The sequence below is a fragment of the Mauremys reevesii genome, linkage group 12, assembly GCF_016161935.1.
Source record: "Mauremys reevesii isolate NIE-2019 linkage group 12, ASM1616193v1, whole genome shotgun sequence".
In the NCBI taxonomy this organism is placed as follows: Eukaryota; Metazoa; Chordata; order Testudines; family Geoemydidae; genus Mauremys; species Mauremys reevesii.
This window is the reverse complement of record NC_052634.1, coordinates 20,535,207-20,558,684: the sequence shown is the minus strand read 5'-3', so window position 1 is coordinate 20,558,684 and position 23,478 is coordinate 20,535,207. Positions and strand designations below refer to the sequence as shown.

At 49.4% G+C, this 23,478-nt stretch overlaps 1 non-coding gene across 1 annotated transcript; it reads left to right on the top strand.

Moving 5' to 3' along the window:
- Positions 1 to 261: 261 nt before the first annotated feature.
- TRNAQ-UUG lies at positions 262 to 334 on the top strand. Its single transcript has one exon. It is a non-coding gene; the product is annotated as a tRNA-Gln (tRNA).
- The last annotated feature ends 23,144 nt before the right edge of the window (positions 335 to 23,478 follow it).

Below are 23,478 nucleotides of genomic sequence, written 5' to 3'. Positions count from 1 at the left end.
GGGATTGCATTTTCCTTTTTTATTTCTGTATTTCCAATGACATTTCTGTTTGTGATTTCGTTTTGCTTTGTATAACTGTGTTTTCTCCTGGATTTGATATTTAACTAAAAAAAGAATAAGGCCTCAGGGCGCCGGATGGAGGAGCAGGCTGGGGCTAGGACTGCTAAGAGAGCACAAGTAGCAGGTTTTCTGTATTGTTTCCTGCCCTCATTTTCATGACGAGTTTCTCATCTGCACGAAATTTGCTTCTTTTATATGTGAGCCTGGCTAGCTCAGTTGGTAGAGCGTCAGACTTTGAATCTGACGGTCCAGGGTTCAAGTCCCTGGTCAGGTGAAGCAGGAACCATTCCCCTCAAAATGGAAGAAGGCATCTCTCTAGGGTGTTATTTGACCTTTTTTCCCCAGGACTTGGCTTTTCACTAGGAAGGGCCATGTACTGCCTGGGACTGAAGGGGCAACTTCCTCACATGCTCACTGGCCTCTCAGGCTGGATTAAGAAAGGCCTCTGGGAGCTGCAGCAAACTGCTGCATGACAACTTGGTGAGCAAATGCAGGGCTGCCCCCACAGGGTCATCCTCAGCAGAGGTCTGGGGGTTTCCTATTGGTCCCATGGTGTAAGGGCAGCACTCGGGACTTTGAATCCTGCAATCTGAGCTGAAGTCTCGGTAGGATCTGAGGGCAATTCCTGTGCCACAAACCCTGCTGGGTCTTCCAAAGCTCTATCTTGCTTTCTCAAAGGCCATGAAAGCCTGTCTTTTACCCGCTAGCTGTTGTGACTTGAGCACAAGAGGGGACGTTTGATCCAGAAGCCTGGCCGTGCCTGGAGTCCTGTAGGTAGGGATGCGAGCTCCATTTCCTCTCAGTCCTGAAGCTGGGCTGCAGCCTGGCCTAGGAGGCAGCCCTATTGGTTGACCTACTGGCCCAAAGTCAGTTGGGTGGCGTTGGTGTTCCCCAGGGATGCTGAAGGGCCTAAGGGAGGGAGGCTCAATACTCCCCCCATCAGTCAGGGCGGAAGAGAAGGGCTGCAAGCAGGGCCGGCTTTAGGCCGATTTGCCCGATTCCCCGGGTGGGCCCTGCGCCTGAGAGGGCCCCGCGCCGGCAGCGTCTCCCGGAAGCAGCAGCTGTTGTTGCTAGGCAACGAGAGACCCTGGCCGGCTGAGGCAGAGGCAGCCGCGTGGGTGTTGCAGGTCAGGAGGGGGGAGGAGGTACATGTGCTTTGCAGCCTTCCTTCCCCTCCCCTCCCCCCAGCACTCACCTGGAGGAGATGCCAAGGGAGCTTCCGGTCCGGTGGGAGACAGGAATCTCTGCAGTGCACCTCACTCACCTGAGCAGCTGCTGGGGCTTCCAGCCGTGAGTGTTTGACCCTGTGATTCCCCGGAGGGTTGTAATGTTGGGCTGGTGTTGTGGTTTACGTGGTGTTGCTGTTTGAGGGTGAGTTGGTGTTGCACCTCAGACGCCTCATGCGGGCGTGGACACATATTCAACAGTCAATATGATTGGTAACAGAGTCATTTATTTCTCTCCAGCATACATCTTTATACTCTTGAAGCAGGCAAGCAAGCAATTGCTAATTGGTTAACAAAATACACACAAGCACTGCTATAACTTCATAGGGTAACATCATCCTAGACAACTTCTAATTCATTATCCTATTATTGCCTGCTAGAGAGAAGTTAGCCAAGGCCAACTTCTCATAACAAAACTCACAGCCTAATTAACCCAACCTGAAAACCTAAACATCTCAGGCTTTCCACACTACCAGCTGCCAAGCTAGCAAAATATTCCCAACACCTCCCCCCTTAACTCAAAATCAAAACAAGAAGGGAAAGAAAAAAGGGATAAAAACATTCGCAAAACATTTCCAACTTATAACAACATAACACCACAATCTATCAATAGCCAAAATTAAAACTTTATAAAGCCAACCTATATAACCATGCAATTCTTAACATAACCCCAACAACACCAAACAAAAACAAAGCACAACAAATAAATGGTGTAAATTCTACAGGATTCCCCCTTTCTCTATAGCACACCAACTTGTGGCAAACTTCTATTACCAAATCATCCCTCAGATGTCAGGCGATCAAACTGACACTGAGGGGGGGGGGGGGTCCTAGAAAAAACACAACATAAACCACATAAAACGCAAAAACAATTCTGGCCAGAAAACAAACAAACAAACACCACAAAACAAAACAGAAAACACATAACATAAATTTAACTCTATAAATAAATGCATGGTACATAAAATGCTATGCAGCTAACACCAATTTTCTTAATATCTAAAAAACAAAACAAAACTACCCCTACTGGGCAAGCAATCATTACATACAATATACAAATACCCTTAGTACCATCAGGCAAAAAAGGAAAATTACATCATCAATTAAATCATTTACAGTAATACAATTGCATCCTGGCTTACTTCTAAATCCAAAGCTATTCACAGCTTAAGGGTTCTTACTATTAACTTCTACTTTTAAACACACACAAAAAAAATCACCACTTATATACCCTTAGCCTAATACAATTACAATTACATAGCACAATATACAATCTTCAACTAATGCAACAAAATTATTTATGGCCAAACAATTGCAAACTAATTTCTTTGCCTAAATTTGTTTACAAACATTTCAAAAACACCAAAAACTTTTCTCTTTAGCATCCTTACAAAATTCAACTGCTATTCCCTCCAGCAACCACAGAGTTAACTTTGTACTCTGCCTAACATTACTCGCTTGTAGTTAATTACCTTTTCTATCAACTACACCCTCAAGGTTATCAACCAGTTTTCCAAGCTTGTTGTCTGTTGCCCGCCGCCTGGGCCCGATCCTTTTTTCCTCTTCAAGTTCTCTATCTATTGCGTGCCTGCCTGGGCCCGATCCATATTTCCTCTTGCTAAACCGTTCCTTTTATGGACACCAACTTATCCCACTATCAATTTAGCTAGGAGGGTATACTTCTTAACTAGCCCCTACCCTTCTGGTATCTTCTGTGAACAACTATCTATACTTTCCCACCGTGGGGGCTACATCAAATATCAAATAATCATACAACTGCCAATAATCAGTACATAATACAAAATTTACAAAAATCTAAAAAGGCTAACAAAAGCACTTTACCTAAAGGTATTTTGGGTCACATAAATTCAAAGCCATTCTCCCAAATTACCTAGATTTATGCCTACAACTCCCCCCTTTGAGAATACTCAACAAACCTTTAGGCTGAGTTTTCTCAAACTTTAGAAACAAAAAACAAATAGGCTCTAAAAAACAGGGGTTAGTAATGGGGTAATATCATTTCCAATCCAATTAGGAGGGCAATACATGCTAAAAAAATTCCACAACACAGGGCGCAGCCTGTAAAATAAACCCCAAAATCCAATTAATACCACACTTCTCAGCAGGAGTCCCAAATTCCTTCCTGCCAGTGTGCAATTCTTTGCTTCTTTACCAGGGTCAGTTCTCAATGTCCTTTTAGTCAGGAATTTCTAGACATTGGCAATATCAATGAGGTAAGTGTTTTTTCTTCTTTTCCACCACCGTTGTGGTTCAACTTCTACGGGGGAAATTATCAGGACATCATCCTATACATTCAGGCAAAGCAAGAATTATCTCAATCAATTAAATCATTCAGGGAGGATCAAACAAAAAGGATCCTGGCACAGCTAACAAGCAGTTGTCCTCCAGGGGCTCAGGTTGTGTAAATCTTGTTGCTTTCTCAGTCATTCCATCCACCATTGCAGCAGTCATCTCTAATACTGACACTGTTGCAGTTTCTTCAGTCCTACTGTTTGCAGCCTCAAATCCCAAATGAGCAGTGGTAATATCTTGGACTAGTTCAGGAAATAGTTTTCCAGGCACTGCTTCTAAAGGCTTTAAAGTTTCAGCTGAGGTTTCCATAGATGTTACAGTTTCTGCAATGATTTGTTCTTCAATTGCTGCAGCTGTAACAGGCACAAATGTTTTTTGAGCCCCAGAGCTTTCAATACTAAAAATGGGTGAGCCAGTATCTGCCAGCTGCACAGCTAAATTCTCTTGCTCCTCTTCGTCTCCCTTTCTACACACAGGCAGTTCTTGAGGACACATGTCGCTCTGTAGAGGGGCCCCATTTACAACTGCCCCTGGGCATTCTGATACTAGGTTAGATGGCGCATCTCCTACATCATTCTGCATGGGGGCCTCAGCTGCAACCGCTTCAGTGGGCTCTGATTCCAAGGTAAACACAGGATCTTCTACCTCTGTCGTCACAGGTGCCTCAGTTACCCCACTCTGCATTGCATCTCCAATAAAAGCTCCCTGAGTGATCTGCCGCCCATCAGATCCCTGAAGCCGAGCAGTTCGGGTGGGCTTGCACAAAGTGATGTCCATAGCAAAGGCAGTTTGGGGAGGGCCAGTGGATCCAAACCCTCGAGACCCGCGGTCAATCGGGGTCGATCGGGGCACACATCCTTTGAAAGGTATTAATTGAGCAAGACGTGTACCAGCAGTTATAGTCACAGGGGGACAGAGGGCATGTACCATTATCCCAATATTCCCCATATAGTCGGCATCAATAAGGCCAGGCAAAACAAAAATACCTTGTTTCGATGTTGACGAACGGCCAATCAAAAGGGCACTCAGGCCAAATCCTAATGGACCATCAGTGTTGGAAGGAAGAACTTGAACCTCGTCAGTCTCTAAAACTACATCTGTCGCTGTGGCCAAATCCACTCCGGCACTGCCACGGGTTGCTCTGGTGAGGTGTTCCAGGCAGCCGGGTTGGCGGGTGGAGGCACTTGTGTCGTTGCGCTCCTCCGAGGGGCGCTCCGTGATCCGTTTCCCGGCAGCGGTGTTCCATCCTTCTTGTAACGCGCCCAACAGTCGGCGGTGCGATGTCCAAACTTATCACATCGTGTGCAAGCGCCAGTTGCAGCTTCAGGTAACACATCAGAGGCCCGCTGCCCATTTTGCATAGGGCAGTCCCGCCGGAAATGCCCGGATTTTCCACAACCAAAACAGGGGTCGGCTGGCCGGGTCGGTCTTCTAGCCCCCCGCTGTCGCCCGAGCAGGGGTTGTAACGCCACGGCCAGTGCAGAGGCCTGTGCCTTAGCATGAATTGCCGCCTTATCCGTCTCCTCAAGCATAGCGGCCCTACCACATGCCTCAATCATTTCCATCAGGGTCGCAGTCTTGGGCAAGGTGGCTAATATACGGCGGCAAGTGGGATTTGCATTCTGGGTTGCAAGATCAAGTCCAACTGCAGTTCTGGCCTCTGGCGTCAGATTAGGAGATCTATCAATAGCCTCTCGAAGGCAATCCAAAAAGGTGGAATACGGTTCCAATGGGCCTTGTGTAATTTTAGCATAGGGAGGGGTCGGCTTCCCCATCTGGGGCACCGCTTTAAAGGCAGCCAAAGCCAGTTCCTGCGACTGCTGCAGGATCCGGGGATCGAGGCGGGCTTGCAAATGCGAGTCAACAAAGCGACCGGCTCCCAAAAACATATCAGCAGTGGCCACGCGCCGAGGATCATCATCCGGTAAATCCAAATTGCGGACAAGAGCCAAGTCAACTCTCTTAGCCCAATCATCTTTCCACAACAGTTTCTGTGTAGGTGTAAGAAGCATGTCAGCTAGCTTAATCGCATCGTACGGACACATTGCTTGGCCAGCAAATACCTGTTCAATGATAGACTGTACATACGGATTATCTAGTCCATAAGCCATGATCGATTTCTGTGCCTCACGGATCAACTTCCAGTCCAAAGGGGCCCACCGTCTATGATTAGGGTGTTGAGGGTCTGGCGTAATCACCGGAAAGGCCTCAGGTGTTAGACCTTCAAGGATGGCTTCTCTTAAAACCCCATGCCAGCGCTGTACCGGATCCGGAGGGTCCCCAGTTGGAGGGTCCCCGGGGCCAGGCGGGGCGGGGGGGCGAGTCGAATGAAAGCACTTGTGAAGATGCGATCGCGATGATCCAGGTGGAAAACCTTCCAATTGGTCCAACTTGTCACATATATGCTGCAGCTGTCGACCCTGGCGCTCCATCTCCTTATAGAAGGCATCAGACTGAGTAAACTGAGTAAACGTAGTCAAATCGGGATATGGGTTCGATGGCACATGTTCCACCCGAGCTTCCTCTGTCCCCCCGCAATCGTGGCACCCCCAGGCCCCGTGGACACGGCATGGCTTTGGAGGGGGTGCATACGGCAAGGCTGTCTCCATAGGCTCGGGCGTATCGGGGGGTAACGGGACCGTAGCAGGATCAATCATGTCGGGGCCGATAGCCACATTGGAGGGTAGTGGGGCCGTAGCAGGGGCAACATCATCCATGGGGAAGGGGTCGGAAGCCAAAGGTATCACCGTGTCCTCACCACCGAAAAACTCTCTGGCTCCAACCGGCAACACAGAAGGCATTCCGGGCGTTGGGCGGCAAAGCTCAGAAAGGGCCGCCTGCACTCCTGCCTCGGCCGGAGTGCAGGCGGCCCTCTACTATCTCCTTCGCCTTATTCCATACTGGACTCAGGGAGAAGGCCTCCTTATCGCCCTGAGCCACCGACTTCCAAAACTCGGAGCCTAGCCGCTCCCAAACAGTTTTATCAAAAATTGTACTTGGTTGAACAGAAAGTCCCCTTCTCCGTCCCCACCGCAGCAGACAGGATAACGTATTAGAGGGGAGCTTCTCTCCCTGCCGCTCCACGATGCGCATCAAATATTCATGCACCGTCCTTTCTTCCGCTGATGCAGCGGTTCCCATGTTAGCTGCTCACCTCTGGGCTGGGGTGTGCCTCCCTTTTCAGACGCCCTGCGGCTTGCCGCTCGACACTGAGCTCAGGTGCGCCCCTCTTTTTGGACGCCCTGCGGCTCCTAGCCGCTCGACACTGAGACTCAGGTGCGCCCTTCTTTTCGGACACCCTGCGGCCGCCGCTCAACACTGAGCTCAGGTGCGCCCCTCTTTTCGGACGCCCTGCGGCTCCTAGCCGCTCGACACTGAGACTCAGGTGCGCCTCCTTTTCTTCTTTTCAGTTCAGGCCACCAACACTACCCTCATTCGATACGAATCACGTCGGGGTCACCATTTGTTGCACCTCAGACGCCTCATGCGGGCGTGGACACATATTCAACAGTCAATATGATTGGTAACAGAGTCATTTATTTCTCTCCAGCATACATCTTTATACTCTTGAAGCAGGCAAGCAAGCAATTGCTAATTGGTTAACAAAATACACACAAGCACTGCTATAACTTCATAGGGTAACATCATCCTAGACAACTTCTAATTCATTATCCTATTATTGCCTGCTAGAGAGAAGTTAGCCAAGGCCAACTTCTCATAACAAAACTCACAGCCTAATTAACCCAACCTGAAAACCTAAACATCTCAGGCTTCCCACACTACCAGCTGCCAAGCTAGCAAAATATTCCCAACAAGTTGGTGCCTGCCTGTGTCTGGTTCAAAACTAAAGTCGGGATCATGTAACCCAGGAAAAAAGCCCCGAGCTGGTACTTAGTGCTGTGAACTCCAGGTGAGAGAGAGAGGGAGGTTTGGAGGAGGAAACCAAATACATCAAGAGGGGAGAATGCAAAAGGTCTGCAACACAGCAGGCTGAGACTTCTCTCCCCCCACACCCTTCCTGGCAAGAGGGGAAACTGAGGCACGGCATGATCTGATTCCCCTCTCCAAATTATTTTGCAAAGAAAGAGGACGGAGGCTCCTATCCAGACCAGTTCCCTCCCATCAACTCTGCTTTCCCTGCTGCAAGATCTCTGTAGGGGCTGAATATTTCCATTAAACTATGGCTCCTTCGTTTGCCCTGCAACAATAAATTAGACCAGCTTTCGGGGGGGGGGTCTATTCCCCTCCCCCAAAGCTGTGGGGATATTAAGGTTTTTTTGAGGGGGGGCATGATAATATTCCAGATCAATCAAATGCCCAGCTCAGCTTTCTAGCCATCCAGCAGCTAGGGCAGGGAAGGAAGGTGCTCTTGGTGCAGAGTGGTTGCAAAACAGGGGTGAATTTAGCAGGGGGAGTCCGGTTGAAATCCCGCCTCATGCAGCCATACAGAATCGCTGGCAGTGCTGGGAGAGGCCAGGAGTGGAAACAGGTGGCCTGGGGGTGGGGGGACATTTGCCCTCAGTTCTGGGCTCTGGGATGGACTAGGCTGGGTGGTGGGTTCAGTCTAGTCTTCCAGCCTGTTGCTCTCACTGAGGTTTGTGGTTTTCATCTGGCTCCACCGAAAAGAGCAAACAAGCCCAGTAGAAAAGCGGGGTGAGAGAGGCGGGAAAGGGTGTGTAATGGGTTAAAGTGCCCCATCAACGAAAGAGTAAAACCAGAGTTTGACTGGGTTTCCCCCCAGCCACCACTCCTGCAAACACTGGGCAAGGGGCAGCCCCATTCCCCACCGAGGCTATGGTGAGGGGCAGCAGAGGAGGAAGGAAGCCACATGTGATGGCAGTCCCCTCCCCTCCCCTCCCCCCCAAGCACCCAGCACCCCATCTCCGGCCCCCAAACTCTGTCCCAGAGCCTGCACCCAGCCCTCCGCACTCCCTCCCAGAGCCTGCACCCCTCCACCCTTCCTGCACCCCACCCCGTGCCCCAGCCCAGAGCCTGCACCCAGCACCCAAACTCCGTCCCACTCAGCCTGGGCAAAGCTCTCCTCCATCTGGCTCCCAGTCCCTCTCCAAGGCTTGCAGGTGTCTGGAGGTGCTGCCTTCCACACCTTCCTCATTCACACCTCATTCATTCAACAGGGCAACTGATTACAAAGTGGGGGGAAGATCTTATTCTACTCCAAGCAAAAAGACATTTTCTTTTACCTTAATTACACTACCTTTAGGGCCTGCTATAACATATTACCAAGGTTCAATACAAAGTCATATAAAAGTTATACAAAAATGCATAATGCAGAGATTTATCTACAACTGCATTGACTGACTGCTATGTGCAGTAATATAGAGACCCCTGGGTCTTTGAATGAGGCTTTATACTTGGGGGGAAGGGTGAGGGGGTAAGTGGTGAGTGGGCAAAGAGGCGAGCAGTGAGCCAGCAGGGGCTCTAGGGGCGGGCATGGGGGTTTCTGGCAGGGGAGGGAGAAGGTGAAAGGAGGCGAGTGGTGGGTGGGGACTGACTAGGAGGGATGCAGCAAGCCAGCGGGTGGCTAGGGGGTGAAGAGGGGTGTGATGGTGGGACTGAGCAGGGAGGGGACAGGTCCTATTTTACTGCTGTGATCTGGTCACCCCATGTGTGCCGTGTCTTCCTGCCCCCGCCCCTGAACCTTGTTTCGATAGGGCGGAGCTGGGGAAGGAGGGTTTGTTTCCACGGGGCCGGGCGGCGCTGGGGGGGGGAAGGATGGGGGCAATTTTATATTAATAAGGAAATATTTTATAAATTTTAATAAAATAGTGAAGAAAATCAGTTGTACAACTATCAAAACAAATTATTTTCCTAATATGAAAGTGCAAATCAGCTAATTAATATATGATGCAATGTATGTAATAGATAATTTTGTTATTATTTATATAGTAATGGAAAGTAAATAATACATGGAAGAAATGAAAGGGGTTTTTTTTAAGTTTTTTTTGTTTTAGTCGTCCCTGCCGTGGCCCCATCGAAACTGTTCGAATTGGGCCCCGCACTTCCTAAAGCCGGCCCTGACAATGAGGCTAATCATCTAGTGGAACAAGCTCCACAAGGGACGTGGTTAAATCCCCTGTGTAAATGAAGACCGCAGCTCTTGCTGCAAGACACCTGGAGTGTGTGTGTCCCTGTTCCCCTTCAGAACCTCTGGTACATGGTGCTTCCCTCCTTCCAGTTCAAGATCCCCATCATGTGGGTGCTCCCATCCAGGATCTCTGGGGTGTGTCTCTGTCCCCCACCCCATGAACTAGCTCCCGTGTGTGGTTTCCCCTGCCTGCCCCCATCCCGGATCTGTGGGTGTCTCTGTTCCCGTTTTCAAGATCCGTGTTGCTTGGGTGCGTCCCTCCCCCCAAGTCAGAATCCCCAGCGTGTGGGTGCTCCCATCCCCCACTCCAGGCTCTGCGGAGGGTGTCTGTATAAAAAGAGGCCGTGTCTCACTGTCTTGCCCAGGCTACGCTGCAGGGGCTATTCACAGGCACAGTCCCACTACTGATCAGCACAGGAGTTTTGACCTGCTCCATGTCTGACCTGGGCCGGTTCACCCCTCCTTAGGCAACCTGGGGACCCCAAGCTTCCCCGGGATCACCATATTGATGCCGCGCTTAGTGAAGACACCCGATCGGCACAGCCCCCTGAAGTCCAGAGCTCCTGAGCTCAAGCGATCCGCTGGCCTCAGCCTCCCCAGGAGCTGGGATCACAGGCACCAGCCACAGAGCCCAGCTTGTTTTGTGGCCTGGCAGCTCGAGCTTTAAACTCTGCTTGTGAGCTCTGTGCCTTGGCCAGACGGGGACAGTCTCATGTCGAGCTGCAGGCTCCTCTGTCCTCTCAGGTAAGATCCCGGATGTTTCGGTGCCCCCCATCCCCCGTCCAGGAGCTAGGAAAGCGCTGACGTCCCCAAGTAAAGTAAGAGCCAGAGCGCTGTGTGCAGGATCCTCTATTGGGCCCCTCACCGTGGTGTCTGTCAGGTGCAAGGAGAAACCAGGGAAATGTTTTCATGGTGTTTAAGGGCAGAAGGGGCCATTAGCTCAGCTAGTCTGACCCCCGAATAACACAGAATTACACCATCACAGACCTTAGACAGATCAAAGCGTTTCAGCCCTCAGGACGGAGGCTAAACTGGGTACCAGAGGCAGCGAACAAGGGGCCCCCAAGGCAATGGCAGGGAGCTGACGAGGTGAAATATGCCCAGATGATCCCAGCAGGCGACCCACCCCCATGCTGCAGAGGTGGGAGTTCCTGTTCCTCCTGCCCTTAAGAATCTCTGGTGGTAAGTGGGTCCCCCCAGTTCCCCAGATAAGAATCCTCCATGTGGTTTCCCTGGCTTCACCTCCAGATAAGAACATTGTGTGGAGGGGGTGGGAGGAAGGTTGTCTGGCAGATCTGTAAAGGGGGACTGTGTCTCCCTGTCTGGCCCAGGCTCCTGGGAGGAAGTGATCTCAGTGTGTCTGGCTGTCTCCATTCCTCCCACCCATAAGAATCCCTGCTGTGGGGGTGCACCCTAGACCATTAAAGATCTCTGGTGGGTGGGTGTCTCTCTCCCGCTAGTCAGGATCTCTGGGGCGTGCCTGTATAAAAAGAGACTTTGACTCACCCAGGCTGGGCTGCCATCATGGAACAGACCAGGGCCTTCTATGGAGGGTTTGCGTTCCTCCAAGGATGTGATCTCAGTGTGTGTGGGTGTCCTTGTCCCTGTCCCTTCAACCCTTAACAATCCCTGGTGTGTGGGTGCGCTGGGCCCCATTACAACCCCCTCTGTCTTACCCCCCATGAGGGATCCAGTGGATGTGGATGTTCTCCACGCTACTGGGGGTGTCTGGTGCCCCTGTCCCTGCTGGTTAATAGTGGAGTGTGTGGGTGTCCCCCCGCCCGTTAAGGATCCGTGTTGTGTGGATGCCCCCGTTCTTCTCATTAAGAATGGTGCAACGGAGCATACGGGTGTGTCCCCCACCCCATGAACTAGCTCCCGTGTGTGGTTCCCGCTGCCCCAATCCAGGCTCTGTGGTGTGTGGGTATCACTGTTCCTCTTTTCAAGATCCGTGTTGCAGGGGGGGTGTCCCTCCCCCCAAGTCAGAATCCCCATCGTGTGGGTGCTCCCAGCCCCCACTCTGCGGGGGAAGGGGTGTCTGTCTAAAAAGAGGCCGTGTCTCACTGTCTTGCCCAGGCTACGCTGCAGGGGCTATTCACAGGCACGATCCCACTACAGATCAGCACAGGAGTTTTGACCTGCTCCGTTTCCAACCTGGGCAGGTTCACCCCTCCTTAGGCACACTGAGTTAGGAGGGTATGTTGTCCATGTGAGGGCTACGTTCAGGAGTAGAGTATAACGAGCGGATACGACGATGAGGATGAATTGACGGGCGTCTGGTGAGTTTTAACGTTCAGTGTTTTTGAATCTTTGCCACAATCTAGTTGAAGCAGGGTTAGTATGAAGTCTCCCCTGCCATCTGTTGGTGATGTGTTGTCAAGGCCTTTTGGGGTGATGTCATTTGCATGGTCACACCCACCCCGGATTGCATGATGGGAGAGCTTGTCCAAACGGTCATTTGGACAAGCTTCTGTGGGATCCCCAGTCTCTTTGTTATTGGGGCAGGAGTAATCCAGTGTATTTTCCCATTTATTTTGGATCAAGGACAGAGTAACTATACCTGGCATTTGAGGCCTGAAAGCTTCACCCTGGCCTAGAAAGTCCTCACCATTAAGGTGAGGTATGGGTTCCAAACCCCAAAACCTTTGGGTAGGTAGAAATGGGTGCTGTTGCCTGTCTGTTGCTGATGTCCTTTCTGCTATTCCTGGTGTGTAATGAATGCTGCAGTTGCTTGTCATAAGCTTATGCTGTTGGATCTTTTCCACAATCTCTTTTGGTCCTCAGAGGTAACAGACTGCTCTGTGTGTGGGGTTATGGAATGAGGAAGAAAAGGTTGGTTGTGGAGGTGCTGCATGTGCCACAAAAGTTGAGACCTCCCCCCCATCTTCCCCAGCCCAGATCTGGTCCCAGAGTCCAGTATTTGCAAGAACCCACCCACTAACCTGTGACTATCAATCTCACCCTGCTAACTCTGCCAGCAAAAGGGGCCAAAAAGAGCATATGCAAGCACTGTACCGCAACCCCAGTGCTCTTTTCGGTTCCTTCCCACAGAACTTTCACTCTATACCAGTCCAGTTCCTTGCTGTTGCTTGGCTAACCACTGCATGCATGTGCTATACCGTACCCTGAGCTGATTCCTGGCTTTTGTGCTCAATACAGCCTTGCCCCCCCCCCCCCCCAATGTTTCTGTGGCGCAATGGGTCAGCGCGTTTGGCTGTTAACCTATAGGATGGTGCTTCGAGCCCACCCAGGGATGACACTAAGCCCGTGCTACTTCCTTGCTTGCCTGTGGGGGGAGCCTCAAAGGTCCCATTTTGCTGCCTCTTGGCCTCAGTGCTTTCAGCTGGTGGTCCAAAGAGCAGGCTGGATGCCATTCAGAAACCCATCTGCCAGCAGCCGTGCCGGAGGCTCAGGCTTAATCCTCAAAGCCGAGCACAAAAACTTTCAGCCGGGAACATTTCGCTCCCTTCCCGCCTCCGCCCAAGCGGCAAGGGAGAAGCGGAGGAGACAGGCCGGCTCAAAGACACCTCCCTCCCACTTCCCTGTACGCTGTGCAAAGCTCTTGGCCTGCCTCATGCCTCGTCAAGAAAGCACGGCCAAGCCTGAGTCAGGTCCGCGGCCTGGCCCACCCTGCCCTGGCTGATGGCGCGCAGAGCCACACGAGTCAATGGCAGGTCGAGTCGGGAGCCTCGACTCTTTCCCCTGACAGCCACACACACAGCGCTGCCTAGCGCCCCCAGAGCCTCCCTCGTGTTCTCCCGCAGCAGCTGCCTGCCGGTGTGGGTGGGAAAAGGGGACCAGGAAGCACTGCAGCCTCATTCCGGGATAGGAGGCCCTCGCCACACCCAGGCCTGCCTCTTGCCTTCAGCCCAGGCAGCCAGAGGTGCCAGGGCTGGCAGGCCGCCGCTTCGCCTCAGCCACCTCTTTCCCCATGGCCTAGGCTCTTGGGGCTCTGCTGGTCACCGGCTCGCTTGAAGGCCCAGAAGGAAAAGAAACAAGCACACGTGTAGCAGAGGATGGTTTTGATCCATCGACCTCTGGGTTATGGGCCCAGCACGCTCCCGCTGCGCCACTCTGCTACTTCTTCACACTCTCCCCATGCCACCTAGCTGCCACTATCCGGATTAGTGCCTTACACGCCCTCGCTCTGGCAGGCAGATGCACAGGCTGCTAGGCAGCTGCCCTGGTCACAGGATTTTACAGCTAGCTTCTACAGGGTAAAAAGGATCTAGTTGGGGTTTGGACCCCATTGGGAGCTGGGTAGCTGAGTGCCGGAGACGGGAGCACTTCTTAAATTGTTTTCAGTTATGCTTGTGGGGGACGAGGTTCAGCCTTGGATCCGTGTCTGCAGCAGGCAAGCACCTCTGGCTCAATCGCCCCCCGCCGTATTAGCAGACTAAAACGCGGAGCTAACGCACACGCCTTGCAAAGGAAAAGGAGCCGGGATCTTGAACAAAAGTCAGCATTTTATTAAGATGAGGTTCAAAGAAAAAAAAAGTGTACGGTACAGAGTTTCAGTGTAGAAGTTTCTGGTGCTCAGGGAACAACATACAGCTTACCCAAGGGGTGCAAAGTTCGGTTTAAAATGGGGTGGCATAAGGAATACATAATCTGCAATAGCCCTGACTGGGGGTAAAAGGTTAACGTACAGACACTGAGTTAGGAGGGTATGTTGTCCATATGAGGGCTACGTTCGGGTGTGGAGTATAACGAGCGGTTACGACGATGAGGATGGATTGACCCACGTTAGGTGAGTTTTAACGTTCGGTGTTTTGGAATCTTTGCCACAATCTAGTTGAAGCAGGGTCAGTATGAAGTCTACCCTACCATCTGTTGGTGATCTGTCATCAAGGCCTTTTGGGGCTGATGTCATTTGCATGGTTACACCCACCCCGGATTGCATCATGGGAGTGCTTGTCCAAATGGTCATTTCAGCTGCTGCGGGATCCCCAGTCTCTTTGTTATTGGGGCAGGAGTAATCCAGTGTATTTTCCTGTTGATTTTGGATCAAGGACAGAGTAACTGTACCTGGCATTTGAGGCCTGAGAGCGTCACCCTCGCCTGAAAAGTACTCACCATTAAGGGGCATGGGTTCCTAACGGCAGCGTGTGGCAGGAGGTAGAAATGGATGGTTGTTGGTCTCTTGCATGTGCTGCTGATGTCCTTTCTGCTGTCCCTGCTGTGAAAAGACAGAGGCAGAGACGGTTTTGAATCTTTTCAAATTGTTGTTAGTGCTGCAGTTGCTCACCCTAAGCTTATGCCGTTAGATTTCTTTCAAGGTGTATTTTGGTCCTGAGAGGTAAAAGGTGTGTTGTTAGGGAGTGAGGTAGCAAACGTTAGTTGCAGAGGTGGTGCATGTGCCACAGAAGTTGTGTGCCCCCCGCTGTCCCTGCTCCTGTCCAAGAGTCCAGTATTTGCATAAACCCACCCACTGACCTGTGACTAACAATCTCGCTCTGCTAACTCTTCCAGCAAAACTTTTCTGCCAGGTTCTTATTCCAATCTATATTCCTACAAATTTAAGCTTTTAAGTAGCATCAGAGACCACCTTCTTCAGTATAACTCACTTTTTTTCTTATCTGTCTAATATTTTAAGTTTATGCTTTAACACATTATTTTTAATGGGATAATAAATAATTCTGTTTTTCAGCTAAAGAGAGAAGAAAACCATAAAATGTGCATTTAGAGAGCTCAGAAGAATCTCATAAGTGTTAAACACATATATTTATTTTCAATCTCTCAAATTGCTAGTCTTTGGAACCCATGTCCCTTGTCTAACGATTTTTATCTAGGTTCGGGTGAGTCCCGAAATCATGAACTGCTAAGTACCGTTCTACTGTTTTTGATTCATATGACCAGGATTACTACACTTTATTACTCCTGTCCTATTAAGAAAGAGTTTGGGGATCCCACAGCAGCCAAAATCACCATTTGGACAAGCACCCCCATCATGCAATGTGGGGTGGGTGTGACCATGCACATCAGCAACAAAAGGCCTTTACAACACATCACCAACAGATGGCAGGGTAGACTTCATTCTTACCCTGCTTACATCCTCCCCCCAGCCAAGAATTGGTGATCCTGATAAATCACACTCCCTATTATACCAGCTCACTGGTATTGAATGCTGATGTTATTGCTAGCAAAAGCAGCCACCCATCTCTGCCCTGTAGCATCCAGCTTAGCCCTTGTTAACACAGAAGTCAGTGGATTGTTCTCTGTCCATACCTGAAACTGAGCACTGGACAAGTAGTCTGGAAATTTCTCAGTGATGGCCCATTTCAAGGCCAAGAACTGCAGCTGGTGGATGGGATAGCGAGTTTCGCTGTCAGACAGTCCTCAGCTGGCAAAGGCTACAGATTTACATTTACCTTCCACTTCCTGGTAGGAGAGTGCTCCCAGACCCTCCAAACTGGCATCAGCATGCAGGATAAACAGTCTGTTGGGTCAGCAAGGACTAGGACTGGCACATGAATCAGGCAAATAATGATTTCCCGTAAAGCCCTGTCACATCTCTCATCCCGCCATGTCCCCAATGGAGAGGAGAGGAGCCCCTCCCCTGTCCCAGGCCAGGCACACCAGATCTTTGGGGGGGAGGTGTCCATGTCCCAGCCTAGGTGTGCTGGAGCTGCTGGAGAGAGAAGTTCCTTCCTCAGCCCGAGCCCACCAGAGTTGATGTTTCAGTGGGGGAGAGGTATCTCTCACCTGGTTTTTAGATGCTCTGATGAGAGGGAGCAGGAGGAAGATTTTTCTTCTCCTTGCATTTCAAACCCTTCACCCCGCCCCCAACCATTTTCTGCTCTAGCCTGATCTCTCTCTCACGTCTCCTGGGCTGTCCTTAGCCATAGGCAGCCACGTAGGGCACCGCTAGGTTTGGGGGCACGGCTCTGCTGGGAGCCTGGACAGATGGGAAGCAGTGGAGCATGTAAGAGCAGGCTGCTGGATCCTAGAGAGAGCTGAATGCAGCACAGTCTGAGGGAGGGGATTGGCTGCTGGGGTCTCTGGGAAGGGAAGGGGGGAGGGGTTGAGGAAGGAGCTCACCTGTGAGTGTGACTCTTTCCCCCCTGGCTGAGGTGAGGTGAGGCAGGCTCTGTGGCTCTGGAACCAGTATCCTTGTCCCCCATAACATCCATTCTTCTCCCGCCCTGCCCCATGGAGCACCCCCTCCTTTTTCCTCTGTCCCCAGGAGCATCCCTCTCTCTCTCCTTCCTCCCTTCCGTCAGGGCTGGGTTGGGTGAGGTGCTGGGGGGTAGGTGGGGGGAGGCTGGCTACCTGCTGAGGAATGAAAGTGAAAGTAACTCACTTCCTCGGCCAGGATTGGAATGTCACACAGGGCTGGGCTGGGGTTAGCCAGATGTGTGAAAAATCAGGACAGGGGGTTGGGGTAGGGTGAGCAGATATCCCTATTTTATAGGGCCAGGCCCAATTTTGGGGTCTTTTTCTTATATAGGCTCCTTTTACCCCCCCACCCCCACCCCCTGTCCTGATTTTTCACACTTGCTGTCTGGTCACTCTAGGTGGGGGTAATTGGTGCCTATATAAGACAAAGCCCCAAATATCGGGACTGGCCCTATAAAATCAGGACATCTGGATCTGGTCACCCTAGCTGGGGAGCGCCTCTCCCCCGGGCTGGCAGCTGCCAGTGATCCAACTCATCCGGGGGGAGCTGCACAGGGCAGGATGAGCTGCTGTGGCTCCATGGGTGACCTGTCCCTGAGATCAGATGCTGTGCTAACTTCACCATGGTCCGTAAGGCTGGTGGTAGTGCCCATTGGCGTGTGATTGGACCTGAGGGTTTGCTGCTGCTGTTGCCACTTTGCACCCCAAGAGGTAGATTTTGGGGTCTACTGCAGCTGTTGGACCAGCAGGCTTGGGGGTGAGCCAAGCATGAAAGCAGTACTGTGTTGCCATTTAGATTGTCATTTAACAACTTTGTTTGCCAAAAATTCTTGCTAACAATCCTGAATCCAATTTCAGTATTTAAAGAAAAAAAATCAGTATCTTAGCCAAAAACAGAAAATTAAGTTGTTGACAATTATTAGTGACAGGTTTGGTTTCATAGAATTCAAGATCAGAAGGGACCATTATGATCATCTAGTCTGACCTCCTGCAAGATGCAGGCCACATAAGCCGATCCACCCACTCCTTAGCAAGCGACCCCTGCCCCATGCTTCGGAGGAAGGCGAAAAACCTCCAGGGCCATTGCCAATCTTCCCTGGAGGAAAATTCCTTCCCGACCCCAAATATGGCGGTCAGCTGAACCCCGAGCATGCGGGCAAGACTCTCCAGCCAAACCCTCTGGAAAAGGTTATATCATACCATTGACCCATTGTACTATTTACCAGTGTGGCACTTAATTGACCTATTGACTAAGCCCGTTATCCTATCATACCATCCCCTCCATAAACTTATCTAGCTTAATCTTAAAGTCATGGAGGTCCTTCGCCCCCACTGTTTCCCTCGGTAGGCTGTTCCAGTATTGCACTACCTGATGGTTAGAAACCTTCGTCTAATTTCAAGCCTGAATTTCCTGACTGACAGTTTATATCCGTTCGTCCTCGTGTCCACATTAGCACTGAGCTGAAATAATTCTTCTCCTTCCCTGGTATTTATCCTCTGATATATTTAAAGAGTGTAATCATATCTCCTCTCATCCTTCTTTTGGTTAAGGAAAACAAACCGAGCTCCTCAAGTCTCCTTTCATACGAAAGGCCTTCCATTCCTCGGATCATTCTAGTGGCCCTTCTTTGTACCTGTTCTAGTTTGAATTCATCCTTCTTAAACATGGGAGACCAAAACTGCACACAATACTCCAAATGAGGTCTCACCAACGCCTTATATAACGGGACTAGCACCTCCTTATCCCTACTAGAAATACCTCGCCTAATGCAACCCAAGACCGCATTAGCTTTTTAACGCCACATCACATTGCCTACTCATAGTCATCCTGCGATCAACCAGGACTCCTAGGTCCTTCTCCTCCTCCGTTACTTCCAACTGGTGCGTCCCCAGCTTATAACTAAAGTTCTTGTTAGACATCCCTAAATGCATAACCTTACACTTCTCACTATTGAATTTCATCCTGTTACTAATACTCCAGTTTACAAAGTCATCTAAATCTCCCTGGAGAATATCCCGATCCTCTTCCGAATTGACAATACCCCCCAACTTGGTGTCATCCGCAAACTTTATCAGCCCACTCCTACTCTTGGTTCCCAGGTCAGCAATAAATAGATTAAATAAAATCGGACCCAAAACCGAGCCTTGAGGAACTCCACTGGTAACCCCCCTCCAACCGGACAGTTCCCCCTTCAATACTACCCTCTGCAGTCTCCCCTTTAACCAGCTCCTTATCCACCTCTGGATTTTCATTTCGATCCCCATCTTTTCCAATTTAACCAGTAATTCTTCATGCGGTACCGTATCAAATGCCTTACTGAAATCCAGATATATGAGATCCACCGCATTTCCCTTGTCTAAAAAATCTGTTACTCTCTCAAAGAAGGAGATCAAGTTGGTTTGGCACGATCTACCTTTCGTAAATCCATGCTGTAATCTATCCCAGTTGCCATCGGCCTCATGCTCCGGAACCACTCTCTCTTTTAAGATTTTTTCCATGACTTTGCATACTACAGATGTTAGACTAACAGGCCTATAATTTCCCAGGTCACTTTTTTTCCCCTTCTTGAATATAGGAACTACATTAGCTAATCTCCAGTCAGTCGGTACAATCCCCGAATTTAGGGATTTATTAAAGATTATCGCTAACGGGCTAGCAATATCCCTCGCCAATTCCCTTAATATTCTAGGATGAAGATTATCCGGGCCCCCCGATTTACTTCCGTTAAGCTGTTCAAGTTTGGCTTCTACCTCAGATACCGTAATGTCTACCCCCATATCTTCATTCCCATCGGTCCCTCTATCACTATTCCTTAGCCCTTCATTAGCCTCATTAAAGACCGAGGCAAAGTATTCGTTCAGATATTGTGCCATTCCAAGATTATCCCTAATCTCCACTCCGTTTAAAGTTTTAAGCGGTCCCACTTCTTCTTTCTTGGTTTTCTTCCTATTTATATGGCTAAAAAAACGTTTGCTATTGGTTTTAATCCCCTTCGCTAGGTCCATCTCCACTCGTCGCTTTGCCTTTCTCACAGCTTCCCTGCACCCTCTGACCTCAATAAGGTAGGTTTCCTTGCTGATCCCTCCCATTTTCCACTCCTGGTACGCTTTCTGTTTTTTCTTAATGACCCCTCTAAGACGCTTGCTCATCCAGCTCGGTCTAAAACTGCTACCTATGAGCCGTTTCCCCCTTCTCGGGATACATGCCTCTGACAACTCCTGCAACTTCAACCTGAAGTAACCCCAGGCGTCATCTGCCCTTAGATCCCTAAATATGTTAGCCCAGTCCATTTCCCTAACTAGTCGCCTTAATTTAGTAAAATTAGCCCTTTTGAAATCATACACCCTAGTCTCAGATGCACTATTGATTATCCTTCCATTTATTTGGAAACGAATTAGCTCATGATCACTCGAGCCAAGGTTGTCCCCTACAACAATGTCCTCAACAAGGTCCTCGTTACTCACCAAAATCAAATCTAAAATGGCATCCCCCCTCGTCGGTTCAGCAACCACTTGATGAAGGAATTCATTAGCTATCACGTCTAGGAAAAGCTGAGCCCTATTATTATTACTAGCATTTGTTTCCCAATCTATATCCGGGAAGTTAAAGTCCCCCATGATCAAGCAGTTCCTATTAGTGTTTACCTCCTTAAAAACATTAAAGAGCTCTCTATCCATCTCTAAGCTAGATCCTGGCGGTCTATAGCACACCCCAATCACTATCCCGGGTGAGGCTCTGGTAGTTTTCTTCCCCAATGTGACCATTGCCCAAACAGACTCTGTATTGTCCATTGCAGTGCTAGTTATCTCATTACATTTTACCTCATTATTGATATACAGTGCTACTCCCCCACCTTTACCTTTGCATCGGTCTTTCCTAAACAGCACATACCCTTCCATACCTGTACTCCAGTCATGGCTACCGTTCCACCATGTTTCTGTTATTCCTACGATATCCGGTTTCAATTCCCGGACCAGGAGCTCCAGTTCCTCCATTTTGTTACCTAAGCTTCTCGCATTGGTGAACAAACATCCTAATTTTTCCAATGGTTTGAGGCAGGGAGTGGGCCAGTTTTCATCAGAGAAACAAAAAATGTCGACTGACTTTCCCATAGCCTGTTACTCCTGATAAGAGCCCTCCAGCAGCTGTAATATGCTCATCTCCTTACTAGAGTATAAAGCAGGGGTCGGCAACCTACGGCACACGCGCCAAAGGTGGCAGGTGAGCTGATTTTTGATGGTACGCAGCGGCAGGCTGAGTGGCTCAGCGCATCACTGCTCTGGGGTCCCGGCTGCTGCCCTATTGTCAGCTGGGATACCGGCCGCCGGCCCCACTCAGCACCTGCTACTGGCCTGGGGACCCCCAAGGAACCCCAGGCTGGCAGCGGGCTGAGCAGGCCGGCTGAACCACTCAACCTGCTGTCAGCCTGGGGTTCCATTCATTCAGCCGGCAGCGGGCTGAGTGGGCTGGTGGTGGGCTGAGCAGGGCCGGTGGGGGGTTGAGTGGCTCAGTCTGCTGCCAGTCTGGGGTGCCAGCAGCACTCAGCCTACTGCTACTCCGGGGTTCCGGCTGCCGGCCCCTTGCCAGTCAGGAGCCCAGCCGCCGACCCCTGTCTGCCTCCTGCGAGCCTGGGTGAGCAGAATCCCAGGCTGGTAGCGGGCTGAGGGGGGTTGGCGGCCGGGATCCTGGCTGGCAGGAGTTGGTGGTCAGAACCCCAGACCAGCAGCGGGCTGAGCGGGTCTGGGGTTTCATTTACTCAGCTGGCAGTGGCCTGAGCAGGACTGGTGGCCAGGACCTCAGATAATAACAATAGTTTATTTATATAATATAGAGATAGAGAGAGACCTTCTACAAACGTTAAAATGTATTACTGGCACGAGAAACCTTAAATTACAGTGAACTTGGCACACCACTTCTGAAAGGTTGCCAACCCCTGGTATAGACTGACCATATGTTGTACTAAGATTCTCCTGCTTTTTTTTTTTTCCTGTGAGTCAGTATAGCTTTTGCCAGCCCAGAAGTTGGGCAGCCAATGTTTTACATTTTCACAATGTTTTCTCCAACTGTCATAAAGTAAATTCATAGTTAATATGAGTTAAAAAGTCCAGGGACACTTCCTTGTGAAGAATCTGTACAGCAGATCATGCTAGAGCTGTGAAAATGTCAGTTTTTGATGGAACTTTAGAGGCAGTGATTTATCATGTATTTTATCATGTGAATGTGCTGCTATTGCTAATGTCTTTCCAAACAAAATAAGGCACAATAGGACTTCTGTAACATTTCTGTACTACCTTAATCTAGATGAGATGATTCTGTGCTGACTTCATTTTGGTCACTTTGTGCTTTACCTAGCAGTAAAACTAGGGTTATATTTTCCCACTGTTTGGAAACCCAGCTTATTAAACTGATTTTGCAGCCAAAAAAGCCAGAAAGATTGCTTTTAATTAAAAACAAATCTTTGTTTCAATACCTCTTCATATAAATTTCCAATAAAATTTTGACAAATTAAAAACATTATATTATTTGCATCATTCTGTCAAATCAGAATTTTTTCTATAATGCTACTTCTTTAGTGCTAGTGCATCAGCATTACAGTGTGCTTCATTAAGTTAAACTGGTTTTAATAACGTGAATGTGGCAAGTTTTCCAATACTGTATGCTTATATTTGTGTTGCTAAGAGTAGATCAGGCACGGGGCACCAGTTTAATAATCTCGACTAGGGCACCATAAATCCTAAGGACGGCCCTGCATGCCTCAATTCTCTTTTTCCTGGCCTTGTTCCAGAGCCCTCACAGCCCAATTCTCTGCCCTAACGTTGAGCCCTCTACTGCACCCTGAACCTCTCATTCCAACCCCACTCCAAAGCCTACACCCCCAGCCAGTGTTCTCACCCCCCTGCACTCCAACTCTCTGTCCCATGCAGCCTGATTTAGGGTGTACTAATAATATTAATTTGGCAAATATGATGAAAATTTAATTTATTAGCTTACATTTTATTTAATTTAATTGAGTTATAAAGTTACAGTTGCATTACTGCTATTCAAAAGATACATATGGCATTATATGCAACAAAGTTTTGGTTAATGTACTCACACCCTTCCTTGATAACCTGGTGGTAAGAGACACAGGACCAGCCTTGCAGTTCAGGTTTCTCAATTCTTGAGTGAAAGATGCAGTGCTTAGAAAAAGCTAATGTTACTTTGGGTTTACTTGAATAAGTTAAACTTAAAATCAAATCCTAATAAACAAAGAATAAAAACTTAGGGAAACCGAGCTTAGCAGAGTTACTTTGAAACTTAAAGTTTAAGAACAAGTATAGCCTACTGATAGTAGATAGAGAGAGAGTGGAGGAAGTAAGTCAGAATGATAGAGCAACGTGCTCTAGCGAGGTGGGTTACCTCTTTTATAGGGCACAAGCGCCGGAAATCCTTCCTCCTATGCCCAAATTTCATTCCTTACCCACAAAACATTAGGGTATGCTTACTTCATAGTATGTTTGTGCATGTTGATGACATGTACATATGCACATAAGTTCCCTTGTGGTGTATCTGTTAATTCTGTGGGTACAACACTGAAAAACCCCTTATGCCATTCTCCATTGTCGATTGGTCTAGGTAAAGGTCTTAGACAGGCGTGGGTACTTCTCTATTTA